This window comes from Phocoena phocoena, chromosome 14 (assembly GCF_963924675.1).
Source record: "Phocoena phocoena chromosome 14, mPhoPho1.1, whole genome shotgun sequence".
Taxonomy (NCBI): Eukaryota; Metazoa; Chordata; class Mammalia; order Artiodactyla; family Phocoenidae; genus Phocoena; species Phocoena phocoena.
Window position 1 is genome coordinate 42,372,093 of NC_089232.1, and position 5,762 is coordinate 42,377,854.

Consider the following 5,762-nt stretch of genomic DNA (forward strand, 5'->3'; position numbering starts at 1 on the left):
CATTTTTTAGCAATAGTTTTAAATTAAGGTATAATGCCATTGCATACTTAATAGACTGCAGTGTGGTGTAAACGTAACCTTTATATGCATTGGGAAACCAAGAAAATTCATGTGACTTGCTTTATTGTGATGTTTGCTTTATTGTGGTGGTCTGGAACGGAACCTGGAATATCTCTGAAGTATGCTTGTACATCCCTAGGACTTGTTTATCTTATGATTGGAAGCTTGTACCATTTGACTACCTTCACCCACTTCCCCCACCCTCCACCCCTCACCTCTGGCAACCACCAGTCTGTTCTCTGTATCTATGAGTTAGTTTCTTTTAGATTCCACATATAAGTAAGTGAGATTATATAGTATTTGTCTTTCTCTACTTCACTTAGCATAGTGCGCTTAAGGCCATCCATGTTGTTGCAAATGGCAGGATATCCTTTTTTACGGCTGAATTATGTATATATACCACATTTTCTTTATCCATTCATCTGTTGATGGACACTTAGGTTGTTTCATTGTCTTTTCTATTGTAAATAATACTGCAGTGAACAAGGGGATGCAGATAACTTTCTGAGTTAGTGTTTTCTTTTCCTTTGGATATATACCCAGAAGTGGAATTGCTGGATCATATGGCAGTTCTATTTTTAATTTTTTGAAGAACCTCCATACTGGTTTCCATAGTAGCTGTACCAATTTACATTCCCACCAACAGTGCACAAGGGTTCCCTTTTCTCCATATCTTTGCCAACACTTGTTATGTCTTACCTTTTTGCTAATAGCCGTTAACAGGTATAAGGTGATATCTCATTGTGGTTTTGATTTGCATTTCTCTGATGATGTGAATTTTCTATGTATTTGAAAACAAAAGCCCAATTCATTATTTCACTCATAGGAATTTACCAAATGGAAATACATATGACTGTATGAATAATACATTCACATGTATTATTAATTTACATTAATGAATAATATAAATCTTTTTTATAATTATATTGAAAAATGAACACTTGTATACATTAGTTTTAGTTTTATTCTTTTAACAGAACATTTTAGCAAAATTGTTTATTCAGTATGATCTACTTATTCCTTTTCTAGGCTTTTACCCAATAGGATATATCTATGTAGATGTGTGAACATTTACATATAACCATGTTCACTGAGCATAATTTAAAATATTAGAAGATTGGGAAAAATCTAATAGCATATATTAAATTTGTACATTAAAATGTTCTATTTTATATATAGTTAACTTACTTAAACAATGTATTCATTTTATAATTGGCAAAATATAAACTTTTTAAATATGAAAAATAAAAATATTGCTTTATCTGTTGACTAACATTTAAGGTAAATTTGAACCGTTTTACTTAGCCTCAGGATATGAGTGGAAAAGTCAAAATGATTAAAAATGTGCTAAAACATAGCTCATGGGTGATGCCATTACCTAAAATAGGAAAGTAAAACAGAAGTTATTGGATTTTGGACATGTTCCATTTAAAGTGCCTCTGAAAGCCTCTGTGGGAGGTATCCAGAATATACTTGGAAAGATATGTCAGGTGCCGTAAAAATAGTTCAGATGTAGACAGATCTGTTTAGGATCTGGAAATGTGGGAAATAATTAGCACTCTAAGTGAAAATTTATTTATAGATAAACAATCTAAGGCCCTCAACTTGGTGAATGTCTAAATGCGAGGTTGGGAGATGTGAAAGGGTATAATGAAAAAGGCCCAGAATGCATACTTAGAGGCATAGAGGGTTGTAACAATGCGGAGTCGCAAAAGGCAAGGGAGGAATATTTCAAGGGGGCGCCTGCAAGACTCAGATGCTTCAGGGAGCAGTCTGTTAGAATGCCTCCATATTTTTTAAAAATAGCATTGTGTTCAGTAATGAGATGGTTGATGAAAACTTTCAAATGAACAGTTTCAACAGAAAGTTAGAAATATTATAGACAGTTGAGGAGTAAGTTGGTGAAAGAAAGTAAGAGGTAAAAATATAGGTAACTTTCAAAATGCCTTGAGATGAATCCAGTTACAGAGATCAGGCAGTAATAGAGGGAGACTGACAAAACTATTAGCAATTACTCAGATTTCTTGCCAGCCTCTACACCAAGACTGTATTATATAAGCAGAGTATAATGAGAGTGTAAGCTCTCAGAAGCTTTTGGAATTTGATGCATTTTAATGACACAGAAAATTCTTCTCATTCTATGGACAAAACTTTGGAAAAAATATTTGAAAGAAGGTCCCAGCTTCTGTGCTCTGAAATTCATGACCATTCCTATGGCTGTTTCCACAATGGTTGAGCATGGCAGGGATTGTAAGGAAGGATGTCCCTGGGACAGAACACCTTTGGCTCCAGAACTCTCCAAGAGCCCTGCTGACCACTCCTGAGACAGTAAAGCATTCTGAGGTACTTCACCCAGCCTTCATACTCTCTCTCCTCTACTGGAGTCAGACTACCTTGCTGCCTGGTGTTTTCACCCAGCCTTTCAGCTCCTGCCCTGTTTTCTCTCACACACGTATTTCCCCTCCTAAAATCCTTGAACATTTAACTCCAAATTGGCATCTGCTTCTCAGAGGACCTAGAGTAACACACACATATAATAGAAGTTTTCAGATGTTCTTTGAAGCTGTGAGCTGCTAGACTTATGCTATTTATTAAAGACAGCAGCTTACATTTATCACATAGTTTCTCTTGATGTTTGCAAAACAGATACTAGTTAGACTTTTCTGATTTTACAGTGGGAGCAGCCCATCTGTGGTCACATTTCTTTTTTCATTGTCCTCCTAATTTTCAAATTTTGAATATCCTACTTTTAAAAAATCATGAATGGTACCATCCAGTGATTTCTGCTATTCCTTTTCGTTCTTGCATATGTTTATAGGCTCCATTTGTGAGCTTGGTGAAATTGGTGGATAAGAGCAAGGATTCTTTACATTTCCTCATTTGATATGTAGTGTTTATGTTATTTGATATTTGTCCATTTTGTGGAAATAACATTTCCATCTGTGAAATGATGGATGCTGGTTGATGAGTTAGACACAATATAAATCAAAGTAATAACCTTAGTACTATGGTGAGGGAAGTGCCAGGAATCTCTGCACTCATTAGCATGTGCTTTGCATCAAAAGATGGTAGGAGAACAAAGAAGAAAATATCACTGGGTGAAAGCTCCAAAGAAAAATACCTCTAAATTATGGGTGAGACTTGGTTCTCCAGTCTTTTCTAATAATGTCCTATTCTTCTTGTGGGATAATTGGATTAAGGATAGGAGTATTGTATGGGGATAAGTTAACTGAATTTGACCTGAATTTTATTAATTACTTTTTCAGTAAGCCTCTCCCAACTTATTAGACAAACATACTGCTCTCTGTTGTCTCTCTGTCACTCTGAGGTCACAGGGTTGGGAGGAGTCCTGTAGTGGTCACATGTATGCCAGCATTATAAAATATGGACCTTCACACTCTGCAAATGCTCTTTCTGTAAGAGACTCTGAGCTCAGCCAGTTTGGAGGGAGCCTCTTGAGAATGCAGCTTTATATAAAGGCTTCATATTAAATGATACTTGACCGTATTTAAGTGAAGACATGTGAAATGTGCAGAGTGGGTATAATTATTTTGATTAGTGAACTCTAATGCAGACGCCATCGCATTTCCATACCACAGTTAACGTTTAGCAGAATAGGGAGCCTCAGATCATTAACAACAGGGCACAAGCAATCCTGGCATTTCCCAGGAAACCTATAATTAATTGGAAACCATGAATTGAGGAGAGGCATCTATTTCTTTAAAGTTGATTACTTTGTTCTATTCAGCTAAAATAAAAGAATAAATAGGCCATTACCTAGTATATTCTACTGAATCGTCATTACCTAGTGTACTGTACTGAGAAACTAGACTAGTGCTCTAGGAAATAGTTCCAGAAGACAGGGAGTAAGAAAATTTGCAGGTAAAGCAAAATACACAAAAGTCACAAAATCCTTCCCGCCCATTAAAGATTCACCGACGTTATGAAGACACAAAATGTTGACTATTAAAGCAATCAGTAAAATCTTTGGAGTAGATATTTACATTTATCTTGACTTATCAGGATCCAAACTCCCTTCCCATTTTGGAAGAATGCCTTATCCTCACTATTTAGCTAAAGGGGTACAAATTCTTTCTCTCTCTACCCCTTAGTAGGTAGGATCTGTGAATCCGATTCTTTGTCAGATTGATGTTTCAAACAAAGCTTAAACTCTGGAGGGAGTGATGCAAAAAAGACGGGACAGAATTTATTTGCAAGAGCATTACAGATTCCTCTGAGATATGCATCAGCAACAGGATTGGCATATAGCCTTGGTTTTAAGTATTCCATGAAGGCTGGGTTAGGCCCAATGGATGGCTCTGATACCAAAAGCAACATTCTCATCAGACTAGACTTCTGGTATGAACTTGGCTGTGGTTGTTCTTGCTTAGACTTCCTTGGTCTACCCATTTTCCCAAGCTTGTTTCTCCAGTTTCCAGTCTGTCAGCTACCACATAACTAATTCCTTCCATGTTAGCTAGAGGTTTAGCAGGTGCTTATGGTCAAGAACCCTGAATGATGTGCCACCTTGTTTAAAAATTAGATGTTTTAAAATAACTCTGTTAGGTAATATTTTTCATCCATCATTTTCCTAGAATTATAGCCACTGAATATTGAAAGTAACCCTAGAAGGCATACTTTAAACAATTCTTTAAAGAGTGCATGGTACCTTCTACAACATTTCAGATTAGTGGATATTTGGTCTTCACTCAGATGCCTTCAGTGGCAGAAAGCTCACAGCTTTTCAAGACCAGTTATTCCATATTAAGGCAATTCTAATTTTCTATTGTTATTTCTTTTAACTAGCTTTCTTTACCTGTAATACTGTGATGATTTATTGGGCAACCTCATCTAAGTTTTAGTTCATATTGAAATTGCAGTAAGTATATATCTCTGTTTTGACAGTGTATAAAGATTCAGTTTCACTGAAGTTTAGAAAACAAAAAATATTTTGAAGAATGGATATGCCACAAATATTGGCTCTAAAGCACACCCTTTGGGAAAAAGTTCATTGTTGCAGACTTGTGATGTTTCTAGCCCAGATTTAGGCCTGGCTCCCTAAATTAAATACAAGTTTGAGTCTTACTAGCTCATCACCATTGGCAGCTGCCTCCAGAACCATGTGTCTTCCCCAAACTGCCTGATTTAGTATCATATTTGGGTTCAGTTATAAGTGATAATTAGATCAATATGAGTGTCGGATTGGCTCAAACTTCCTATGACAAAGAGAAGGAAAAGTGTTCATGTATATGAACATTATGACAAATAATTTCCAAAAATAATAACTTGCCAAAGTGAGTGAATAAGATGTAGATAATTCAAAGCTCAAAAAACTCTTAGCGTGAATAATAGTCTCCACTTGGCCTAAAACGTGGCTAACTGCTGTTTATTAACAACACACTTTCCTCTTTTGCAATGGCTACAATAAATGAACTGTTGGAATTCCCCTGATGAGCTATTTCATGGGCCAGGATTTTCATTTCTGCTTCAGAAAACATACCTTCATTGATTGAAATCATGTAGGTGAAGAATAAAGACACACTTGCTTCAGTAAATTAAGGAATTTGTATCAGGAATGTATTTGTCCAAAAGGACACCTGATCAAAACAATCCCTCAAATCTCTAGCTGCTTTATCACTTTTTATTTAGTGGTGTCTGCTTTCATCAATGGAGAAACGCAGGGAAATAGAATTTGTTGTGAA